The 26,760-nt window shown below is 42.8% G+C and overlaps 1 protein-coding gene across 1 annotated transcript in view; it reads left to right on the plus strand.

The window, feature by feature from the left end:
* The first annotated feature begins 783 nt into the window (after positions 1 to 783).
* The window catches only part of LOC126355647 (cytochrome P450 4V2-like), a 118,980-nt gene continuing 93,003 nt past the window's right edge, over positions 784 to 26,760 (plus strand). Inside the window, exon 1 of the mRNA XM_050006012.1 lies at positions 784 to 815. The gene's annotated coding sequence lies outside the window, so the exon portion shown is untranslated. The remainder of the gene's footprint in view (positions 816 to 26,760) is intronic.

The raw sequence follows: 26,760 nt of genomic DNA on the forward strand, positions 1-26,760 counted from the left end.
AAAAGCCAGGAAAGTCTACATTTGCACAGTACCGAGTTATGTTGCACGAAGTGTCGAGTTTCTATTGGAGCGCAGGATAAATAATTAGCCTTTCTATGAAAGTGTACTTGACGCAAAGCTCTAACTGCGTTGGTTTACAATTTCATTCTCGTTATTATCTGCACTGAACGCTTAACAGATTTCATCTGTGTGACAGATATAAAACTAAACCGAGCGACATGCCTCAGTGGTTAGCACACTGCACTCGCATTCGGGAGAACAACGGTTCAAACCCACATCCGGCAGTCCTGATTTAGGTTGTCAGTGATTTCCTTGAATCGCTTCAGGAAAATTCCCTTCCCTCAACCGATGGGACTGATAACCTCGCTGTTTGGCCCCCTCCCACAAATCAACCAGCCACCCAACAAAACATAAAACTAAAGTGTTGCGCCAACCACGCCACTGAAATTAATTTTCGTTGGAACAGTTTCTGTATAGCCAATTAATTATGTACAGTTACAGACAAGTAGAAGGTGATGTTAACTATTAATTACTAACAAACAATACCAATTTAAAATCTCATAACATGGTTTTTTCCTTCCTGACAGGAGCTGGAGAAATTCATGGACACGTTTAACGAAGGTGCGAGTTTCCTGTGCACGAAGCTGGCGGAACTGGATGGTGCAGAGACAGACGTGTCCGTCCTGCTCGCAATTTCCACAATACGAACGATTGGATCCACTGTTTTTGGTATTAAACCAGAATCGGTGGTGCCAGATGTCCAGACACAGGTTGAAATGGCTACTCAAATAACTGATTTCTCAAAAACTTTCTCGGTGAGTCACTAAAATTTCCATGATCCACACACATCCAAAAAAAGTTTGTATTACCTCAGTTCCCAGAGTTCCGGAACATGTACAGAAAACTGGAATAGATATCAACATAAACATCATTTCCGCCCTTTTTATTGCTCATGCAAACCACACATTGCATGTTGTACCACCACACAGAAAGACCTTCGGAGACGGTGGTCATGATTGCACACCGGTACCTCTAATACCCGGTAGCACGTTCTCTTGCACTGATACATGCCTATATTCGTCGTGGCAGACTATCCACAAGATCATCAAGGCACTGTTGGTCCAGATTGTCCCACTCCTCAAGGGCGATAGGGAGCAGATGCCTCAGAGTGGTTGGTGGGCCACGTAGTCCATAAACAGCTCTTTCCAGTCTATAACAGGCATGTTCGATAGGGTTCATGTCAGGAGAACATGGTGGCCACTGTAGTCGAGCGATGTCGTTATCCTGAAGGAAGTCATTCACAATATGTGCACGATGGGGACCCGAATTGTCGTCCACGAAGACGAATGCCTCGCCAACATGCTGCCGATATGGTCGTACTATCTGTCGGAGGATGGCATTCACGTATCGTACAGCTGTTACGGCGCCTTCCATGACCACCAGCGACGTACGTCGGCCCCACAAGGCACTGTTGGTCCAGATTGTCCCACTCCTCAAGGGCGATAGGGACCACCCGAAAAGAGCAGCAATCTCCACCTTGCTGCACTCTTTGGACACTGTGTTTAAGGCGTTCAGCCTCACCGGATTGCCTCCAAACACGTCTCCGACGATTGTCTGGTTGAAGGCATATGTGACAATCATCAGTAAAGACAACGTGATGCCAATCCTGAGCGGTCCATTCGGCATGTTGTTGGGCCCATCTGTACCGCGCTGCATGGTGCCGTGGTCGCAAAGGTGGACCTCACCATGGACGTCAGGAGTGAAGTTGCGCATCATGCAGCCCATTGCGCATAGTTTGAGTCGTGATACGAAGTTCTGTGGTTGCACGAAAAGCATTATTTAACGTGGCGGCGTTGCTGTCAGTGTTCCTCCAAGTCATAATCCGTAGGTAGCGGTCATCCACTGCAGTAGTAGCCCTAGGGCGGCCTGAGCGAGGCTTGTTATCGACAGTTCCTGTTTCTCTGTATCTCCTCCATATCCGAACAACATCGTTTTGGTTCACTCCGCGACACCCTGACACTTCCCTTGTTGAGAGCCATTCCTGGCACAAAGTAACAATGCGGACGCGATCGAACAGCGGTATTGACCGTCTAGGCATGGCTGAACTACAGACAACATGAGTACCTCCTTCCTGGTGGAATGATCGGAACTGATCTGCTGTCGCTGCCCCTCCGTCTAATAGGAGCTGCTCATGTGCGGTTGTCGACATCTTTGTGTGGCTTTAGTGATATCTCTGGTCAAAGGGATTTGTCTGTAATATAATATCCACAGTCAACGTCTATCTTCAGGAATTCCGGGAACTGGGTTGATGCAAAAGTTTTTTTGATGTGTTTACAAATAACAGTTTCGCTAATTTTCGGATTCTCTGTAGAAAACCCATCCCCAATTACACACAACTTCTATTTTCATCTAATTTAAGTTTTTCATGACAGAAGTGGAAAAATTACCGATGCATTTTGGCTAATTATGAGGAGCTGATTCGTGACGTTAATGGATGTTATACACAAAGTTATGTTTCGTCGCTATATTGAAGAATTCAGCGCCTCGAAGCAATTAACTCGATAACGAATGTAAATTGACAACTGGTACAATACGGATACAATAAGCTAATAACAGACGTACAATTCACAGCGCCTAACCTGCGGTGGCGCGTTGCTTTGCGAAGCACCACTTACCTCGAGCTGAATCTCGTCTCACCCGCAAGCCTACTTGAAGTAATGGAATAGCGATTCTCAGCCAGAAAAAGCTATAAAAGAACAACTTTACACGTCATAACCATAAGTCGCATAATTTTTTTTTAGGTAGAAGGAATAGTTAAATGAAGTATTTACGTACGTAAAATTTCACTCTGCTTGGGTAAGCTTGCATACATCAGTTAGTACCAGGCTTTAATCTAAGCTGTACAAAATCTGGAAAGTCCACACGCACACATCATTCATAACTGTAGCCAGTTTATGCAGTTTATGATAATTATTAATGATACTTCCCCAAATGTTTACGAACGGAGTGTTTCTTTTAAAATACCTCTCTCAAATGTTGCTATAATTAGTCTCACGTAACAAAATGTTCACGCTCGCGAGTAAGCAACACGACACGCGGAGTATAGTTATTTAAAATGTCACCAAACGTTCTGAATTTTGCACCGTGCATTAAATGGAACTCTCTTCTGCACTTTACGGAGGTTCTCAAACATTTTGGTGCCGAAATACGTCAATATTAATATTTTTCATGAGAGCACATATTAGTCTGATGGCTGTGAGATGCTAGTCCAGACTCTACTCATCTCTCTACACATAGGAAGTTTATAGTTCTCCAAAAACCTGGCGGATATGCTAATTTCGGATTGTCAGAGAAACATCGCAAGTAGATTGCGAGATTGAATATTGTAATCCCCAAATCCTCGAAAAACAAGCGAAAAATATACCTATTCAAAACAGCAGATAAAAATTCACTTGATGCCTTCCTGAGAGACAATCTACAGTCATTCAAAATTAATAATGTATGTGTAAACCAGATGTACCTTGAATTCAAAGAAATATTATCGGCAGCAAATGAGAGATTTATACCAAATAAATGAACAAACGACGGAGCTGATCATCGTTGGTACACAAAACGAGTCGGAACACTGTTGCAGACGTAAAATTCTCAAGATTGGCAATCGTTTACAGAAGCTCGAAATTTAGAAAGGACTTCAATGCGAGATGCTTATAACAGTTTCCACAACGAAACTTTGTCTTGAAACCCGGCATAAATTCCAAAGAGATTCTGGTCGCATGTGAAATATGTTAGTGGCAAGAAACAATAAATGCCTTTCAGTGGCAGTGGAGATACTATCGAAGACAGTGTTGCCAAAGCAGAGTTAATGAACACAGCCTTCCGAAATGCTTTCACAAAAGAAGAGGAAGTAAGTATTACAGAATTCCAATCGAGAACAGCTGCCAACATGAGCAACGTAGAAGTAAATATCCTCGGAGTAGTGAAGCAACTTAAATCACTTAATAAAAGAAAGTCTTCTGGTCCAGATTGTATACCAATTAGGTTCATTTCGGCGTATGCTGATGCGTTAGCTCCATACATAACAATCACATACAACCGTTCGCTCGATGAAAGATCCGTACCCAAAGACTGGAAAGTTGCACAGGTCACACCAATATTCAAGAAAGGTAGCAGGAGTAATACACTGCCGGCCGTGGTGGCCAAGCGGTTAAAGGCGCTACAGTCTGGAACCGCGCGACTGCTACGGTCGCAGGTTCGAATCCTGCCTCGGGCATGGATGTGTATGATGTCCTTACGTTAGTTAGGTTTAAGTAGCTCTACGTTCTAGGGGACTGATGACCTTAGAAGTTAAGTCCCATAGCATTCAGAGCCATTTTTTGTAGTAATCCACTAAATTACAGGCCCATATCGTTTACTTCGATATGCAGCAGGAGTTTGGAACATATATTGTGTTCGAACATTATGAATTACCTCGAAGAAAACGGTCTATTAACACACAGTCAACATGGATTTAGAAAACATCGATCTTGTGAAACACAACTAGCTCTTTACTCGCATGAAGTGTAGAGTGCTATTGGCAAGGGATTTCAAACTGATTCCGTATTTGTGGATTTCCAGTAGGCTTTCGACACTGTACCACACAAGCAGCTTGTAATGAAATTGCGTGCTTATGGAATATCGTCTCAGTTATGTGACTGGATTTATGATTTCCAGTCGGAGAGGTCACAGTTCCTAGTTAATGCCGGGAAGTCAACGAATAACAGACGTGATTTCTGACGTTCCCCAAGGTAGTGCTCTAGGCCTTTTGCTGTTCCTTATCTATATAAACGATTTGGTAGACAATCTGAGCAGCCGTCTTAGGTTGTTTGCAGATGAAGCTGTCGTTTATCGACTAATAAAGTTATCAGAAGGTCAAAACAAACGGCAAAACGATTTTTAAAAAACTCTGAATAGTGCGAAAGGTAGCAGATGACCCTAAATAACTAAAAGTGTGAGGTCATCCACAAGAGTGCTAAAAGGGACTCGATAATCTTCGGTTAGACGATAAATCAGTTTGATCTAAAAGATGTAAACTCAACCAAATACCTATGTATTATAAATACGAACAACTTAAATTGGAAGGAGCACATAGAAAATGTTGTGGGGAAGACTAGCCAAAGACTGCGTTTTATTGAAAGGACACTTGGAAAATGTAGCATATCTACTAAGGAGACTGCCGACACTACGCTTGTCAGTCCTCTTTTAGAATTCTGCTGTTGTGTGATAAGTACCAGATAGGACTGACGGAGTATATCGAAAAAGTTCAAAGAAAGTCAGCACGTTTTGTATTATCGCGAAATGTGGGAGAGAGTGTCACAGAAATGATACAGGATTTTTTGGTCTGGACATCATTAAAAGAAAGGCGTTCTTCGTTGCGACGGAATCTTCTCGCGAAATTTCAATCACCAACTTTTACCTTCGAATGCGAAAATATTTTGTTGACACCGACCTACACAGGGAGGAACGATCACCACGATAAAATAAGGGAAATCAGAGCTCGTACGGAAAGATACAGGTGTTCATTCTTTCCGCGCGGTATACGCGATTGGAATAATAGAGAATTGTGAAGGTGTTTCGATGAACCCTCTGCCAGGCACTTAAATGTGATTTGCAGAGTATCCATGTAAATGTAGATGTAGATGAATTGGAAAGCAGTATCACACCCGTTCAATCCCGCGCATATATACAGAACCAATAAAAATTTGTCGCTGAATCAGAACAGTAAATTACCATAAATAATTTTTGAAAACGCAGAAATATAAAATCAGTTTCCTCTTAACTAAGCTACGTTACTAAATTCATAATCTCGTTCCTCTGGTACGAATGACTAACACGCACATCTTTCTCGAACATTCTTCAGGGGACCAGTTACTTCAATGTACAGTATAAAAGCTTTACGTAAAACATTATTTCACATTCACACCTTCATTCACTCTCATGAGTAAGCACAATTATAGTAGTAATTAATAAACAATTAGAAAATTAAACAAACAGACCTGCAAATAAAATCGCCGCACAAACAGTGTCCGTCAGCTAGTAATCTCTACCAGATCGCATAAAAACTATATACTCTCGGGCAAATGACGCCACCTGTTCTGCACGTGATTCATAGTGCACGTCTGTTCACTGCTGTAACGATCTCAATAAGCACGATGTAAGGCGCTATGCCTCGAACCCAAGACAGTAGGCGATACAGAATTTACATATTACAAGGTGCCGTCACTAAGTAATGCAACAATTTTTATTTTTGAAAGCTTGTTTGTTTTGTTCAGGAGACCCATACGGCATATTTTTTCCCCACTCTTTTGGCGAAGAAATCCTTTTTCCACCGTAATCTCCGTTCAATGCGACGGCGTTCAGCCACATTACTGGGAGGGCCTGAATGCTCACATGGCACCACTCTAGCTGCCACAATAGCCTCCCCATCGTCCATGTACTGTTTCCCGTGGACTGCACCGTTCGTTGGGACAAACACAAAGAATGCGAGGAACACAGCGGGCTCACACCTTTTTAGCTCTCCAACTGCTCAGGAAGCAAAGACAGTTGCACTCGTGGTACAAGAAAGATCGGGAGAATGAAGACAGGCAACAGTTAGTAGAGATTCGTGCTGCTGTAAAAAGAGCGATGAGCGAAGCATTCAACCACTAACACCGTCATACCTTAGCAAAAGACCTTGTTGAAAACCCAAGGAAATTCTGGTCTTACGTAAGACCGGTAAGCGGGTCGTAGGCTTCCATCCAGTCACTCACTGATGTGTCTGGTCTGGCAACGGAAGACAGCAGAACGAAAGCTGAAATCTTTCACGCAGGAGGATCGTACAAACATACCGCCCTTTGAGTCTCGTACAGATTCCAGTATGGAGGACATAGTGATAGACAGATAGGCTGAATTGGTTGAAAATAAATAAATCGCCAGGTCCTGATGGGATTCCAATTCGGTTTTACAGAGAGTACTCTACTGCATTGGTCCCTTACTTAGCTTGTATTTATCGCGAATCTCCTGCCCAACGCAAAGTCCCGAGCGACTGGACAAAAGCGCAGGTGACACCTGTATATAAGAAGAGTAGAAGGACGGATCCTTAAAATTACAGGCCAATATCCTTAACGTCAGTTTGTTGCAGGATTCTCTAACATATTCTCAGTTCGAATATAATGAATTTCCTTGAGAAAGAGAAGTTGCTGTCCATGCATCAGCACGGCTTTACAAAGCATCGCTCCTGCGAAACGCAACTCGCCCTTTTTTCACATGATATCTTGCGAACCATGGATGAAGGGTATTAGACGGATGCCATATTCCTTGACTTCCGGAAAGCGTTTGACTCGGTGCCCCGTGCAGACTCCTAACTAAGGTACGAGCATATGGATTGGTTCCCAAGTATGTGAGTGGCTCGAAGACTTCTTAAGTAATAGAACCCAGTACGTTGTCCTCGATGGTGAGTGTTCCTCGGAGGTGAAGGTATCATCTGGAGTGCCCCAGGGAAGTGTGGTAGGTCCGCTGTTGTTTTCTATCTACATAAATGTGCGGTTGTTTGCTGATGATGCTGTGATGTACGGGAAGGTGTCGCCGTTGAGTGACTGTAGAAGGATGTAGGATGACTTGGACAGGATTTGTGATTCGTGCAAAGAATGGCAGCTAACTCTAAATATAGATAAATGTAAATTAATGCAGATGAATAGGAAAAAGAATCCTGTAATGTTTGAATACTCCATTAGTAGGGTAGCGCTTGACACAGTCACGTTGATTAAATATTTGGGCGTAACATTGCAGAGCAATATGAAGTGGGACAAGCATGTAATGGCAGTTGTGGGGAAGGCGGATAGTCGTCTTCGGTTCATTGGTAGAATTTTGGGAAGATGTGGTTCATCTGTAAAGGAGACCGCTTATAAAACACTAATACGACCTATTAATGAGTACTGCTCGAGCGTTTGGGATCCCTATCAGGTCGCATTGAGGGAGGACATAGAAGCAATTCAGAGGCGAGCTGCTAGATTTGTTACTGGTACGTTTGATCATCACGCGAGTGTTAAGGAAGTGCTTCAGGAACTCGGGTGGGAGTCTCTAGAGGAAAAGAGGCGTTCTTTTCGTGAATCGCTACTGAGGAAATTTAGAGAACCAGCAATTGAGGCTGACTGCAGTACAATTTTACTGCCGCCAACTTACATTTCGCGGGAAGACCACAAAGATAAGATAAGAGGGATTAGGGCTCGTGCAGAGGCATATAGGCAGTCATTTTTCCCTCGTTCTGTTTGGTAGTGGAACTGGGAGAGAAGATGCTAGTTGTGGTACGAGGTACCCTCCGCCACGCACCGTATGGTGGATTGCGGAGTATGTATGTAGATGTAGATGTAGATGGTGGACGTGTGTATCATTGATACCAAAAGAGATGGTCAGTTGGGCAGTGATGTGTTTGACTGTGGTCTGTCGTTCATCTCAAATGCGACAGTCTACACATGGGAGACTCACAGCTGTGTGGAGTTAGCCGGCAAGCAGGAGATAGGAGGGGTCTGCATGATCTTACTGTGATAATGTCAACGTCTCGCTCTATGAGTCACCGTGCTTTTGTTCACTGCCAGGTCTCCATAGACGTTTTGCAAATGCCTATGAGTATCAGCAGAACGAAAAACCGGAGCAAAATTTTACGCTTTGTTCATTGGATGACTAGTTTCAGGCCGAGACCCATTTTCGAATCATCCTAAAGGCCAGAAAACCGAATTTATCCTCATCTATATTGCAGTTAATACTAAATTTTTAAGCACTTGCCAAAGATGCAGAACATATCGTTACAAAATTTATATAATATAGTCGAAATTTCCAAAGATGCCAAAAATGTGCAATGGACATTTCCAGTGCATACAAATAAGGGTCGTAAGGAAAGCTTGGCTACAGGATACAGGAAACCTTTTTTATATATTAAAATGTTCTCTAACCACCAAGAATACAGCGATTCATACCATAACCGTACAAGTCAACAGTAAAATTAGTACCTTTTGAAAACATTATCAAAAACAGCCAAACACTTAAAATCACTGACCAGTAATACACAGCAGCGCCACATGCGAAGTGTATTACAAAGTTGTATGCCGTATTGGCGGGTAAAATCATTAAACGTGAACAGCAACATTAGTATTAAAAGAAACCAAAACAATAGGAGATTAAAAATCTTCATAATTTCCGACAATTTACAAGAATAGCAACTTTACCACATGAAAGTTTACAAATTACATGAAGATAAAACAACCTTTTCATGATCTGTCCCACGTAAAAACAAACATTAAACCACACTCCATACTCGAAAAGCTTATGAAATCTAGCAAATATATTTCTCCCACGAAAATGGTAACAGGGATGACCTACAACCAGGGGAACTATTCGTCCTAAAAAAGCACCTGAACACAACTCACCAGCAGCACGACAGATTAGTGGAGGAGGAGGAGGAGATTAGCGTTTATCGCCCCGTCGACAACGAGGTCATTAGAGACGGAGCGCAAGCTCGGGTGAGTGAAGGATGGGGAAGGAGTTCGGCCGTGCCCTTTCAAAGGAACCATCCCGGCATTTGCCTGAAGTGATTTAGGGAAATCACGGAAAACCTAAATCAGGATGGACGGAGACGGGATTGAACCGTCGTCCTCCCGAATGCGAGTCCAGTGTGCTAACCACTGCGCCACCTCGCTCGGTGACAGGTTAGTGGCTGATTTATACAATAATGACGAAAGAGTACAAAAGCCTGTCAGAGAAAAATACCGTTGTTGCCAGCTTTGCTCTGTTCTGCACAAATTCTCCTACTCTCCTCAAAAGGTCTCGCTATATGCTGAGGGAAACCTGTTCATTCTATGGTAATGGTGTAACATTTATAACACATGTTCCTCATTAACGAATCGTTTTAAATGTTTCACCCTCCTACATAATTCCTTACTGTAGATTCCCATAGTCTTTTCTCCATCTGGCCTATAAGGTGGCGCATTAAAAAATTCCTAATAAATTTCGCTTTGTTTACTTCACGGCCCAAATTCCCCCTTAAATTTACTCAAAAGGCATCTAAATTACCACAATCTTCTGTAGCATCACTATTAAGCTTCGTTTCTGCTATTTAACTCTATATTTCTCAGGAAATTCCTTAAAATTCAGCTTTCTACAATCAACTTTCTACGAACCTTCGTGAATGTTATGGAGTGCATTTTGCCTTTCGGCTCAAATTTTTCTAACCCGGCCCTAAATTATTATGACATGCCAATCCAAATGGAAAAATAGTGACTAACCTTTCACAATCACTAAACATTGAACACGTTCAGCAATTTTAGACCTTGCCAAGCACAGTTGTTCCACATCCGTGGTTTAAAAGTTGCAACTTGGTGATGGACATGTAATAAGCTTTATTTCTCTCATCCACGTCCCCATTTATAACTGCTTCAGGTTTAACTAAATTGTCAACTACTGCCTCTTCAAATACTTGTGTCCTTGTTTCAGTGTCTGTATTCTTGTTTCCGTGTTTGTTTGTACTTAATTTGACCTTTTAATGTGGGTGCTCACTCCTTTAGCTGTGTTTGTATTTAGTCAGTTACTGTGTCTTTTCTTTCGCTAACTGTTCTAATTTCATTGAATCTAATTTATTATGTGGGTATGTACCCACACTTTCTCCCCAAGAATCTGTTCTTTCCAGAATTTTCTGCACTCTTTCATCGAATACCGTACCCATATTTTTATTTACTGAATCGATTTTCTCACACACTAACCTTTTTGGTGACTCTTTCGCCCATTGACCTGTTTAATAAACTAACTTTTTCACCCATAGAATTGTACAGTAAAACAAACTTCCCACCTAACAACTTATCCAATGAATTTTTTGGTGTTATAAATATTTTCACCCATCGACTTATTCAGTGATGTCACTTCTGTTGTTAAAGATTGTTTTTTTTTTGACGCTATTGACTCACAACCTGGTATTTTTATTTTAATCGTGGACACGTAATTGCCTCTTCTGAATCTCCTTGTTCAGAGTCTGTCATCTCCTGCTTTATGTTTACATAATCTGTATGCTCTGATACTAGCGGGTTATCTTCTATATTGTTAATATTTGTGTTTTCGACAAACAGGCCCATATTGCCAACATCATCTAATGATCTTTTGTCATCCTCTAGTTTTGATTGCCTGTCGTCCATCTTGAGCATGCTTATAATTTTGACAACGAAAATATACATCCAGTTTTTGATAAATGAAGGAAACTAATAGTGTATTAATATTCTATTTTTCACTGTAGCCACATGAAAGGATTTCGTCTCGTTTCAGTTAATTAGTCCCTTCCAAATGAGGAATAACCTTTATTTGATTGTGAGGCATCAGACTGGAGTGGTACCAGCTGCATGCAGCAGCTGCTCAGTAATTACTCTTGCATAATACACTTTACAAAACAACAATACAAGCAGGCTACCAGAGAAAGAATAATTAATTAGAATTTTAACATTAAGCGAGGGTAGTCAAATTGAACTGATAACTGCTGCATAACTTTGAAATGACTGTTGATAGAGTACTTACACAGCAAATGGAACACATTAACAGAAATAATGGATCTTAATTCTCTCTTCGTTCACAGGTGATATTAACATGTACGTTACTGCGGAATGAGTATTATGCAACTAATTAATATTCAGTAATGAACTCTGTTATTACCCTGCATTGTGCTTATGGCACAATACGCATCGTGGTAGATAGTGTGTTGATTATTAGTATAAGAAACATTTATTTCTGGTACAAGACAGGTGCAGGAGTTCACTGTACAGTAAATATGGGAAAGAAAATATTTAAGAGAAAATAACACAAAAACTGTATCGATGGTACTGATTAACATTTTAATTTCGTCACACGTAATGAAAGTAATGTTGTCACAAAACTATAGTCACTACAGTGCCTACAGTATGTAGTAATGAATGTGACACTTTACCATTCGAAGACTGATTCATTGTCTATTTCATAGTTCCATAGTAATACATCTACTGTGTGAAGCATTTTAAATTATGCCAATTTTCTTTGCTTACGTTGAATATCGAAAAAAAATTGTAGGTGCGTGGAACACAGAATGGGGTTGCACTCACAACTTACATAGTGAAACATGCAAGACCATTTTCATTTTCACTGAACAAAACAATAATTGTTCATAGTAGAGTACCACATTTGAGAGAAGAAGACTGGCCTTACAAAACGAACCCTAAACTTTTCATAATGGCTTCCTGAGAACTTGTCCATTGGTTGCATAACACATTTGATAAAAATTGCTAAGTCTGTAATTGCTTCACCGAGCCGTTAATTTACCTGTGTTGATCTCTATTTCTTCGCACACATCCAAAAGAACAAACACCACACATAAATATGTGCTCCTTGAGGGCAATTAATGATCATTCATTTCAGATGCACTCTTTTTTCCAACTCGTGCAGGAAGCAGCGTATGAGCAATGAGGGTATTGGGCAGGGGACACTATATTTTAGTTTGCAACAAACTGGGAATTTGGTTTGGACATGGAGCATGCTCAGCCAATCAAAGCAGTTAGGCTGACTGCTCACATATCCCCACTGAACTTATTTCAGTGCCTGACCATCGGTAATTTTGTTCAATTTCGTAATGTAGATATATAGCTGCTGCATCAAAAACTAATGATGTCTATTAATTGGGACATGTCCACAAGTACAGACATGACATGTATAACTAATAAGCATACCGGCATCTACCTTATAACAGAAGCTCACACTGCAGACAGATGTTGCAAATACACGATTCTAAAAATATTGATGTTGATGGTAATATTTATATTATTAAACTCTCTATTAACCATTCAATGATTCACAATGGGAACCAAAAGACAGCATTTCACTGACGGAAACTTGCATAGTTAAACCAATCATCTGCCTCAATACAGTAATTATCCTGACCTTAAGGTACTCAGACTATACCAGTCTATACTACCACAGCAAGTTACACCGCTCAGCTGTGACTCACTGTACCACAGCTCACTGGGACTGTCAGCAGGTCACCTACACTGAGAATTCCTCAGTGTGAATCTTACTGTTCAGTATGCCTTCTCCAGGATAACTAGGTATAAGACCCATGTCATACCATTCTGGAACAACTTAAATTAATAAATTTACAGTAATATCATTAATTTTAACGATTAACTCATAATTTCAGACGGCAATCGGATCTTATTCTTGTGTCCAGATGCTGCTATTTAAGATTTTTGCTGCTGAAATTGTTACTGCTGTCTGGCTCCAATGTAGATATGATTACTGCCATTCTGAGCATGGATGCTCTTCATCATTTCTGCGTTGCTGGTCTATAATATTTTTGATGAAACATAATAACTAATGATGGATATTTAAACCATGTCATCATAATTTAAGTTACTGCAACAATAGACTATACAACAAAACTTATGCAAAGTCAACTAAAATAAAACATCTTCCTTTGACCCACCACAATTTCCTTCATGATAACAGGGCAGTAAAATTGTGTACCACTTGTGCCCCAGGCATTAAACCTGTGACTCTGTAAAAGAACATTTCTCCAATTTCAAACTCAAATGAGCCCCTTTTAATTGTCACTACAAACGTTTTTAGCTGTTCAGAATGTTCTTCGATATTCTGTGAAAAGACAGTAATATCGTCTAAATAAATCAAGTATGTAGCTGGTTTCAGCCCCTTTGAACTGATCTGGAATCCGCTATAACGCCAAAGTGGGATTCCTCAAGCAAACAGGCAGCCCAAGAAATTAATATAAATCAGATTGCAATACAAACTCTATTTTCAGCCTGTCGTGTGTACAATAGGAATCTGGGCATACCCCGATTTCATTCCCGGAGTAGTAAAATAGGTTGGCGTGCAAATCTTAAGGACAAACGTAACTTCTGCATGATATGTCACTACCAAATAACACTCTGCAATGAAACTTGAACCATACATTGGAAGCACTGCTACAATACAGTGCAGAAGGGAATTGAAAGAAGTACGAATGGTGTGAACAGAAATGACACTTTCATTCGAAGACGAAATGAAACTGAAGCCATCATGCATTGTGATGGTCTCTAGGACATTAAACTGAGTTGGACATAGTTCTAATACAGTGAGTGATCATCAGGGATAACAATGCATACTCTGCAATGTACTCGTATGTTGGCCAAAGGATTGGTGGGTAGTTCTTGCGGTAGGGCGTTCTATTCCACCAACAGCTCAACTGCCAACTGCAGGATGGCTGTTAGTGCATGTGGCCAAGGTGCAATATGTCTCCACAACCTATGCCAACATGCTCGACGGGACTGAAGTAAGAGAATGGACAGGACAATCCATTCACCAAATATCCTTTCACTCCAAGAGCTTCTCTACCTGCGCTGTTTGATGCCATAAAAATGATCTCAGAGCGAAATGCACCACTCAAAAGATGCATTTGGGAAAGTAGTACAGTGTCATAGTAACATTGACAGGTGAGTGTACAATGATCAAAGATTTAGTGATTGGAACACCTCTGCAACATTATTTCTCCCTCCCACCACAGCATCATAAGTAGTTATTGTCTTTGAGTAAATGTGTCATCTCAGTTTGTCTCATTCCACATTTATTTCAATTACCTTCTGTACTATACTGCAGCAGCGTGGTCCAAATTCCATCAAGCTACATCACTTGACCGTCACACATCATGTGAAAGGTACTTTCGTTCCTAATTTTTCCACACCAGTTGATTTACAGTTCCCTAACCTATCCAACGTATGAGGCAGCAGCCATGTGTCAGGTATTTCGACTTTATTCACAGCTTGAACACATAAGTGACAGGATTCCTCAGCATTAACACATTTCTTGGGCGCTGTCACTAGACATGCGACCCAGGGACTGGAAGAGACCCGAATAATTCCAGCGTGTAGCAATTGCTGAATACTCTCCTAAATAACTGATTACAAGTGGTGCTGGGTTTGACAGTTTTCTCACCATATCGTTCTACCATTCCTGGTCGGAATTTCGTGATATTTAAGGTCTGTAGCTATCAAATAATGCCTCTCCTCAGAGAACCATGCAAACTCTTCTAATAGTGGGTGCAAAAGGCATCGATCTGATTCTAACAAGAGTGACAAATTTTCCTGCAAGCGATTTCTAAATGTTGGTGTGATTATAAAGTTCTGTCATGGACAACGACTTCTCTTGCTACCCTTTTGAAATTGCTACCTCGTGTTTGAAGCATTTAATCATTAAGTACTTCCTGAACACTGTCCAATACAGTTCCACATGGGAAATGTATTTAATATATACAAACTGGGACGTGTATTTTCCTATCCACAGTCTCAGCTTTGCAAAGGCCCCACTTTACATGAACTTGGAATAAATCAACATCTTCATTCTTGGTCATCGGGTCAGCCAGAGGAATCGCTCTATCGTGCTGTCGTATTTTGACTGTCATCCTGAAAACTTTTCCGGTATCACCACCATCGTTACACAGGCGTTGACTTTTAACAGTAAGAGAAGCAGCTCAGCAGAAATTTAGGAGACGGGCATGTTTCCCCGGGTTTCTAGCACCTAGACAGTGCTGTCGCCACTGAAACTGTGAACTTCGTAGCCAAATCGGACAGTGTGTGGGTAGAAATCACCAGCACACTGGTAATGGCAGAAAAGCCGTTCCCCAGGAGAACATCCAAATCCTGCTGCCACTTTCTCTTTATTTCCATCTGAAACGCATACACTCCTGGAAATGGAAAAAAGAACACATTGACACCGGTGTGTCAGACCCACCACACTTGCTCCGGACACTGCGAGAGGGCTGTACAAGCAATGGTCACACGCACGGCACAGCGGACACACCAGGAACCGCGGTGTTGGCCGTCGAATGGTGCTAGCTGCGCAGCATTTGTGCACCGCCGCCGTCAGTGTCAGCCAGTTTGCTGTGGCATATGGAGCTCCATCGCAGTCTTTAACACTGGTAGCATGCCGCGACAGCGTGGACGTGAACCGTATGAGCAGTTGACGGACTTTGAGCGAGGGCGTATAGTGGGCATACGGGAGGCCGGGTGAACGTACCGCCGAATTGCTCAACACGTGGGGCGTGAGGTCTCCACAGTACATCGATGTTGTCGCCAGTGGTCGGCGGAAGGTGCACGTGCCCGTCGACCTGGGACCGGACCGCAGCGACGCTCGGATGCACGCCAAGACCGTAGGATCCTACGCAGTGCCCTAGGGGACCACACCGCCACTTCCCAGCAATTTAGGGACACTGTTGCTCCTGGGGTATCGGCGAGGACCATTCGCAACCGTCTCCATGAAGCTGGGCTACGGTCCCGCACACCGTTAGGCCGTCTTCCGCTCACGCCCCAACATCGTGCAGCCCGCCTCCAGTGGTGTCGCGACAGGCGTGAATGGAGGGACGAATGGAGACGTGTCGTCTTCAGCGATGAGAGTCGCTTCTGCCTTGGTGCCAATGATGGTCGTATGCGTGTTTGGCGCCGTGCAGGTGAGCGCCACAATCAGGACTGCATACGACCGAGGCACACAGGGCCAACACCCGGCATCATGGTGTGGGGAGCGATCTCGTACACTGGCCGTACACCTCTGGTGATCGTCGAGGGGACACTGAATAGTGCACGGTACATCCAAACCGTCATCGAACCCATCGTTCTACCATTCCTAGACCGGCAAGGGAATTTGCTGTTCCAACAGGACAATGCACGTCCGCCTGTATCCCGTGCCACCCAACGTGCTCTAGAAAGTGCAAGTCAACTACCCTGGCCAGCAAGATCTCCGGATCTGTCCCCCATTGAGCATGTTTGCGACTGGATGAAGCGTCGTCTTACGCGGTCTGCACGTCCAGCACGAACGCTGGTCCAACTGAGGCGCCAGGTGGAAATGGCATGGCAAGCCGTTCCACAGGACTACATCCAGCATCTCTACGATCGTCTCCATGGGAGAATAGCAGCCTGCATTGCTGCGAAAGGTGGATATACACTGTACTAGTGCCGACATTGTGCATGCTCTGTTGCCTGTGTCTACGTGCCTGTGGTTCTGTCAGTGTGATCATGTGATGTATCTGACCCCAGGAATGTGTCAATAAAGTTTCCCCTTCCTGGGACAATGAAGTCACGGTGTTCTTATTTCAATTTCCAGGAGTGTATATCCTTTCGTCAGTTACAAGTGTAACATAATAAATTCCCTTAGGCTTAATTATTTCTGTACCCAGTCGCCAGGGGAGTAAAAAAGAACTCACTTCAGCACACATATAAATTACAACTTTTATTTTGCTCCCATGAATTTTTCCAGAGACAATCACATTTGTCACCAACTTCAACCAGCAAAACCTGACAGGGCTTACTCCCTTTACTGGTGGTGGGGAGGAGTGTCTATACACTCTGCCCCCCTCCCCATCTGTATTCCTTTCAAGGTATCCCATTTTTTCTTGAATTCTGAAGTTCGTCTTGACAAAAGATCGCTCTACCTTGTGACCAATGACAGTTCGTGTCCAAATGACCAGTCCTTATGGCATCAGGACAGTATTGTGTTCGACACCTTTCAGCAGTGTGACCGGACTGCTTGCATCATCTACAATTTGTATTATACATAAACACCCGGTAAGGTTCATTATTGTGTTGGGTGCTCGAAACAAATCGTTTGGCTTCCGCACACTATAGTGCGAGATGAACTGCCTCACGCAAAGATGAAGGTAAAGCCATTTTGACTTCAGCCGCGGATGTATACCATGAATGAATACATTAATGGCCTGTAATCTGTATTTTTTTGCAACACATCATTATATGCTGCTTCTGTCTCAACAATACAAGTGCTACACAGTACAGTGCGAATTCTATTGGCCAATGCCTCAAAATCTTCCCCCTGCTTTTGACTGAGTTACACAATATATTTCGATAACAGATCACATCCCTCTTATTTAGATACCTCTCTTCCTAGAGTGTCAAACCTTTCTGCATCTTCCAACATATCTGTCTATTCTATATAGCTACCTCCCATCATCGAATAAATTTATCCACGTTCAGCAGGAAACTATCTGGTCATGAGAATATGCAAACCAGATCGTAGACATTTGCTAGCGAAATGGATACATTCTCATTGGGTTTCTCGAAATAAGAAGGAATGAATGTAATTTAAAAGTAGCCACTCATTCTGTTAGCCTGTGAGACAGCCTTAGCTTCCTTGGGACCCTTGAAGGGTAGCCTGAATACTCTAATCTGAACTTGGCGCAGAAGACTGTGCCTGTGCCTGCTCAAACTTCTTCTCCAGTTCCATATTTTTGAGGGTGACATTATTCTGATGCTCTTGCAGGTTCCTAATGGGATTAATGGGGTTGTTGCTACCACCTTCAGCACTGCTCTCTGTGAGTATGTGGTAGGCTCCACTCTCTAACTGAGTGTGTGTGTGTGGGTGGGTGGGTGGGTGTGTGGGTGTGGTAGGTACAGTTACAAGCAAAGGAACGTTAATAATCGAGAAGAAACAGCAGCTGAATTCTCACTGTCTTCTGCTGGGTCAGCCGAAGGGGACTGAAAGGGCGGTGGTAGTGACATTTGCTTTATATGTGGGTGGAGGCACATTGCATCATGATTCAGTACAGTGAAAAACTCATAAGCCTCAGAAAGATGGCGATGCGGTTGATACGATGGCAAGATGAAGGTGTCCCCCAGCATTGACACTCAGACCCTCGTGGCAGCTGCAAGGACTACGAGGTTGTGGCTGTGCAACCCACAGCTGGCAGCAACTCAGAGTGGATAGGAGGCAGTGGCTGCAGCATAGTGTAGTTGGAGCTCAGTCTCGGCATGCAGGTGTGCCGTCAATAACATTTGGAGGTTGCTTACCAAGCTGGAACGTGACAGGGCACCATAGACAGAAGTCAATGTCGAGCAGTGTCAGCTATTGGCCGATATTGGCAGGCAGTGTGTAGGACGCCGCTACTTCCGGCCAAACAATGGTAACCAGCTGCGAAAATGGAAGTGTTTATGAATAGTAAGATAGGTCGTATCCCACTGAAATGACTCCAACTGCTCAGGAACCGAGGGATAGGGTGAAGGAACAGACATCTGGTGAGTCTGCTTTATTTGAAAACAAAACAGTATTCTGTCAAATAAAACTTCTTGTGTATTTCATGGCTTGGGATTCACAGGGTGTATCTAGGGAAGGTACCAACTGATTAAAGTTGCCATTGTGGCTAGGTTATGGAACTAATCAGGTGAGTGCAGGGAGAAGACAAGTTGTCAGGTCGGCAGCTGAGCACAGAAAGTGCGTTCCTTTGGTAATCGCCACACTGATCTCACTCATCAGGGCATTGCGTGATCATTCCCACATTCTGCTGGCTTATGGCTGTAGCCGACATTCGCAAGGAGTCCCTTTTCAGCAGTTCTGAAACGAGTGAACTACGCTTTGCCTGCAGCATTGGTTGGTTCTGCACTGTGAGCAATGGTCGTAGCCCTGTGGACAGACAACAAGCATTGGTGAAAGAGGAAATAATTTGTCAGTGTAACATATGTAGTAAAATACTGCTGTACCCATTCAAATAGGTGGCTGCCTGCGCTGTGTTTAGACATAGAGCACAAAAACACACACACACACACACACACACACACACACACACACACACAGAGGTATTTTGTGTATACGTATATACGGTGAATCACATTGTGAAAATGGGAAGTTGGAAGGTGGTGTTGAATTGCGGGTTTCAAAGAATGGATCGGTGGTCACGGGCTTTCATCGTTAGCCAACCAACAGATTTTAATAATACTTAGAAACTATATTTTTAGTGCAAATGTACACTTTTTAAACCCCCATGAACCACGGACCTTGCCGTTGCTGGGGAGACTTGAGTGACTCAGCGATGCAGATAGAGGTCCTTTAGGTGGAACCACAACGGAGTGATATCTGTTGACAGGCCAGACAAACGTGTGGTTCCTGAAGAGGGGCAGCAGCCTTTTCAGTAGTTTGAGGGGCAAAAGTCTGCATGATCAACTCATCTGGCCTTCTAACATTAACCAAAACGACCTTGCTGTGCTGTAATGCGAACAGCTGAAAGTGAGGGGAAACTACAGCGGTAATTTCTCCCGAGGCAATGCAGCTTCACTGTATGGCTAAATGATGATGGCATCCTCTTGGGTGAAATAATCCGGAGCTAAAATAGTTCCCCATTCGGATCTCCAGGCGAGGACTACTCAGGAGGACGTCGTTATCAGGAGAAACAAAACTGGCGTTCTACGGATTGGAGAGTGGAATGTCAGGTCCATTAATCTGGCAGATAGGTTAGAAAATTTCAAAAAGGGTATGGATAGGTTTAAGTTACATACAACGGGAATTACTGAAGTTCGGTGGCAGGAGGAACAAGACTTCTGATCAGGTGAATACAGGGTTATAAATACAAAATCAAATAGGGGTAATGCAGGAGTATGTGTAATAATGAATAAAAATAGGAGCGTGGGTAATCTATGACGAAAAGCATTGTGAACGCCTTATCTTAGCCAAGATAGACACGAAGCCCACGCCTACCACAGTAGTACAGGTTTAAATGCCAACTAGATCCGTAGATGACGAAGATATTGAAGAAATGTATGATGAGATCAAAGAAATTAGTCAGATAATGAAGGGAGACGAAAATTTAATAGTCATAGGGGACTGGAATTCGATATGAGGAAAAGGAAGAGAAGGAAAAATAGTAAGTGAATGTGGAACAGAGATAAAGAATGAAAGGGGAAGCCGCCTGCTAGAATTTTGCACAGAGGATAACTTAATCATAGCTAAAACTTGGTTTAAGAATTATGAAAGAAGACTGTATGGGTGGAAGAGTCCCAGGGACATTGGAAAGTTTCAGACAGATTATATAACGGTAAGACAGAGATTTAGAAACCAGGTTTTAAATTTTGAGACATATCCAGGGGCAGATGTGGACTCTGACCACAATCTGTTGGTTATGAACTGTAGATTAAAACTGAAGAAACTGCAAAAAGGTCGGATCTTAAGGAGGTGGGATCTGGATAAATTGAAAGAACGAGAGTTTGCAGAGAGTTCCAGAGGGACAATAAGGGAACGATTGACAAATACGAGAGAAAGAAATACAGTAGACGAAGAATGGGTACCTTTGAGAGATGGAATAGTGAAGGCAGCTGAGGATCAAGTAAGAAAAAAGACGAGGGCTAGTAGAAATCCTTGGTTAACAGTAGAGATATTGAATTTAATTGAAGGGGTAAGATAGTTAGTGCGTACAGGAAAATTAAAGAGACCTTTGGATAAAAGAGAACCACTTGTATGAATATCAAAAGCTCACATGGAAAACCGCTTCTAGCAAAAGAAGGGAAAACAGAAAGGTAGAAGGAGTATATAGAGGGTCTGTACAAGGGCTATGTACTTGAGAGCATTATTATAGAAATGGAGGACGTAGATGAAGATGAAATGGGACGTGTGAAATTGCTTGAAGAACACAGAACACTGAAAGGCTTAAGCGGAAACAAGGCCCCGGGAGCAGACAATATTCCATTAGATTCCATTAGAACTACTGATAGCCTTTGGTGAGCCACCCCTGACAAAACTAGCATCTGGTGAGCGAGATGTATGATACAGGCGAAATACTCTCACATTTCAAGAAAAATATAATATTTCCAATCTCAAAGCAAGCAGGTATTGAGAGGTGTGAAAATTACAGAACTACCAGTTTAATTAGTCACGAGTGTAAAATACTGACACGATTCTTTACATACGAATGGAAACACTAGTAGAAGCCGACCTTGGGGACGATCAGTTTGGATTCCATAGAAATGTTGGAACATATAACGCAATACTGACCCTACGACTTATCTAGAAGATAGATTAAGGAAAGGCAGACCTACGCTTCTAGCATTTATAGACTCATAGAAAGCTTTTGACAATGTTGACTGGAATACTCTGTTTCAAATTCTGAAGGTGGCAGGCGTCAAATAAGGGAGTGAAAGGTTATTTATAATTTATTCAGAAACCAGATGGCAGTTATAAGTGTTGAGGGGCATGGAAGAGAAGCAGTGGTTGGGAAGGGAGTGAGACAGGGCTGTAGCCTATGCCCAATGTTATTCAATCTATATACTGAGCAAGCAGTAAAGGAAACAAAAGAAAAATTCGGACTAGGAATTAAATTGCATGGTGAAGAAATAAAAACTTTAAGGTTTGCTGATGACGTTGTAATTCTGTCAGAGATGGCAAAGGACCTGGATTAGCAGTTGGACGGAATGGACAGAGACTTCAAAGGAGGATGTAAGATGAACTTCAAGAAAGGTAAAACGAGGATAATTGAATGTAATCTTAGTAAATCAGGTGATGCTCAGGGAATTAGAATAGGAAATGAGACGCTTAAAGTAGTAGATGAGTTTTGCTATTTAGGGATCAAAATAACTGATAATGGTCGAAGTAGAGAGGATATAAAATGTAGACTGGCAATGTATGAAAATCGTTTTCTGAAGAAGAGAAATTTATCAATATCGAGTATAGATTTAAGAGTCAGGAAATCTTTTCTCATAGTATTTATATGGAGTGTAGCTATCTATGGATGTTAAACATGGACAATAAATCGTTTAGACAGGAAGAGAATAGAAGCTTTCGAAATGTGGTGCTGCAGAAGAATGTTGAAGATTACATTGGTAGATCACATAACTAATGAGGTGGCACTAAATGGGATTGGGGGGGAAGAGGAATTTGTGGCGCAACCTGACTAGAAGAAGGGATCTTTTGGTAGTACATGTTCTGAGGCATCGAGGGATCACCAGTTTAGCATTGGAGGGCAGTGTGTAGGGTAATAATCGTAGACGGAGACCAAGAAATAACTACACTAAGCAGATTCAGAAATATGTAGGGTGCAGCAGTTACTCAGAGATGAAGAAGCACGCACAGGATAGAGTAGCATGGAGATCTGCATCAAACCAGTCTCAGGACTGAAGACCACAGCAACAACAACACTTTTTTTTTAAATGGTACAATGTTTCCTGACATTAAGAGACTAAACGTAAGGTGAGTTAGAATGTCGGTGGTGTTCAGTGCAGGATTCTAGTGCAAGTCGCTTAAGAGATTTTTTTAAAAAGTTTCCTTACCGTCACTTGTACAGTACCGTAGCACACACTGAAAAACTATGCAAGTGCTTATATTAGTGTTGTGGAGTCTGACGAGTAACGAGACAATTGAACATTACTGGTTGCATTCAAAATGAGGACCGGCAGCGACAATACACGCTTCCAGTCTAGCGTGGAACGACAGCAGCACGCCTGCTAGTATTTCAAAGGTATTGTCACTACCTTTATCGAATACACACACACACACACACATATATATATATATATATATATATATATATATATATGAGTGAGTCATTCATTTCACAGGAGTATGTACTGAAAACCAAAAAAAAGAAGCACTTCGTCTTCAGGCCACGAGTGGTCTACCGGGACCATCCTCAGTGGAGAATGCGGATAGAGGAGGGGTGTGGGGTCAGCACACCGCCCTCCCGGCCGTCGTGATGGTATTCTTGACCGAGGGAGCTACTATTCGGTGGGGTAGCTCCTCAATTGTCATCACGAGGCTGAGTGCACCCCGAAAAATGGCAACAGCGCTTGGCGACCCGGATGGTCACCCATCCAAGTGCCGACCACGCCCGGCAGCGCTTAACTTCGGTGATATCACGGGAACCGGTGTAACGACTGCGGGAATGCCGTTGCCATATATATACACTACTGGCCATTGAAACTGCTACACCAAGAAGAAATGCAGATGATAAACGGGGATTCATTGGACAAATATATTATACTAAAACTGAGATGTGGTTACATTTTCACGCAGTTTAGGTGCATAGATACAGAGAAATCAGTAGCCAGAACAACCACCTCTTGCCGTAATAACGGCCTTGATATGCCTGGGCATTGAGTCAAACAGAGCGTGGATCGCTTGTACAGGTACAGCTCCCCATGCAGCTTCAACACGATACCACAGTTCATCAAGAGTAGTGACTGGCGTATTGTGACGAGCCAGTTGCTCGGCCACCACTGACCAGACGTTTTCAATTGGTGAGAGATCTGGAGAATGTGCTGGCCAGGGCAGCATTCGAACATTTTCTGTATCCAGAAAGGCCTGTGCAGGACCTGCAACATGCGGTCGTGTACTATCCTGCTGAAATGTAGGGCTCCGCAGGAATCGAATGGAGGGTAGAGCCACGGGTCGTAACACATCGGAAATGTAACGTCCACTGTTCAAAGTGCTGTCAATGCGAACAAGAAGTGCCCGAGACGTATAACCAATAGCACCCCATACCACCACGCCGGGTGATACGCCAGTATGGCGATGACGAATACACGCTTCCATTACGCATTCACCGTGATGTCGCCAAACAGGGATGCGACCATCATGATGTTGTAAACAGAACATGAATTCATCGGAAGAAATGACGTTTTGCTATTCGTGCACCCAGGTTCGTCGTTGAGTACACCATCGAAGGCGCTCCTGTCTGTGATGCAGCGTCAAGGGTAACCGCAGCCACAGTCTCCGAGCTGATAGTCGATGCTGCTGAAAACGTCGTCGAACTGTTCTTACATATCATTGTTGACTTTCACACGTCCCCATCTGTGAACTCAGAGATCGAGACGTGGCTGCACGATCCGTTACAGCCATGCGGATAAGATGTCTGTCATCTCGACTGCTAGTGATACGAGGCCGTTGGGATCCAGCACGGCGTTCCGGATTACCCTCGTGAACCCTCCGATTCCATATTCTGCTAAGAGTCATTGGATCTCTACCAACGCGAGCACCAATGTTGCGATACGATGAACCGCAATCGCGATAGGCTACAATCCGATCTTTATCAAAGTCGGAAACGTGATGGTACGCATTTCTCCTCCTTAGACGAGGCATCACAACAACGTTTCACCAGGCAACGCCGCTCAACTGCTGTTTGTGTATGAGGAATCGTTTGGAAACTTTCCTCATGTCAGCACGTTGCAGGCGTCGTCACCGTCGCCAGCCTTGTGTGAATGCTGTGTAAAGCTAATCATTTGCATATCACAGCATCTTTTTCCTGTCGGCTAAATTTCTCGTCTGTAGCACGTCATCTTCGTGGTGTAGCAATTTTAATGGCCAGTATATATATATACCACAGTGTTACCACAGTGTTGCCACTATCTTTATCGAACACACACACACACACACATATATATATATATATATATATATATATATATATATATATATATATATATATATATATGGGTGACTCATAAATGAGGAAAAGTATATTGTGCAAATTGTCGCACACTGAGCTACAAACATAAATTCGTTTTCCGAATGTTCCTATGTCAATAAATGACAATTCATTGGAATGGCATGAATCTGTAAATATGGAGTGGATATTGGCCAAGGGGACAAATCGGCAACACGGCAAAACACGTTAGTGCTGTGGGTAGTCTAGTCACTCACGAGAAGGCGAGGCATGCGGCGTCAAGCGACGGTCTGCAACTGTGAGCAATGACAGCTCCCACATCTATCTCGTACGGGTTATGCTGGCCGGTATTATGTATCGTGGCTAGTTGGCATTGCGAAATGAATGTGGGGAGGGGCTGCACTACTGTACGTGCATATTTTATAATTTGTATTTTGTGTCCCAGACATAGTTTTAAGAAACGAGTACATTGATGCAGAATACAAAATACAACTATGCAGGTATGTGGCACTTAATACAAATGATTACAGTACAGCTGTACAAATATAAACTAACGCAAGAAACACATGACCAGAGGCTGCAGTGGCGTTTTATAAGTACTGATCGAAATTACGGCCACGATGTGTGTAGCAAAGTTGAACTCTTCGCAGATCGACATCGACCACTAAATCCTGGAGGTGCTGTACGTGCACCATACTCCCTCGAACGAATGTCCTCAGAGTAAAACGTTTTTGCGGACGGAAGGCGCCGGCTAGGAAACCTCTCGTGATACATTTCCCTTGCAACCTCAGCTCTTCCATCAGCAAGCCCGTCGATGTCGGCGTATTCCTCGTTTGTGAAACTTGCCATGGTACTGCAGTAACACTATTTTAAACGTGTAGTTGGTAACAGGTAGGACTTTTAAATTAAAATACAGGACGTAGGTACGTTTGAACATTTTATTACGGTTGTTCCAATGTGATACATGTACCTTTGTGAACTTATCATTTCTGAGAACGCATGCTTTTACACCGTGATTAACTGTAAATACCACATTAATGCAGTAAATGCTCAAAGTGATGTCCGTCAACCTCAATGCATTTGGCAATACATGTTAACGAAATTCCTCGCAACAGCGAGTAGTTCGCCTTCCCTAATGTTCGCACATGCATTGCCAATGCGTTGTCGGTGGATTGCGATAGCAAATATCCTTCAACTTTCCCCACAGAAAGAAATCCGGGGACGTCAGATCCGTTGAACGTGCGAGCTGTGGTATGGTGCTTCGACGACCAATCCACCTGTCATGAAATATGCTATTCAATACCGCTTCAACCGCACGCGAGCTATATGACGGACATCCATCATGTTGGAAGTATATTGCCATTCTGTCATGCACTGAAACATCTTGTAGTAACATCGATAGAACAATACGTAGGAAATCAGCATACATTGCACAATTTAGATTGTCATCGATAAAATGAGGCCAATTATATTTCCTCCCATAATGCCGCACCACACATTAACGCGCCAAGGTCGCTGATGTTCCACTTGTCGCAGCCATCGTGAATTTTCCGTTG

This window comes from Schistocerca gregaria, chromosome 3 (genome assembly GCF_023897955.1).
Source record: "Schistocerca gregaria isolate iqSchGreg1 chromosome 3, iqSchGreg1.2, whole genome shotgun sequence".
NCBI lineage: Eukaryota > Metazoa > Arthropoda > Insecta > Orthoptera > Acrididae > Schistocerca > Schistocerca gregaria.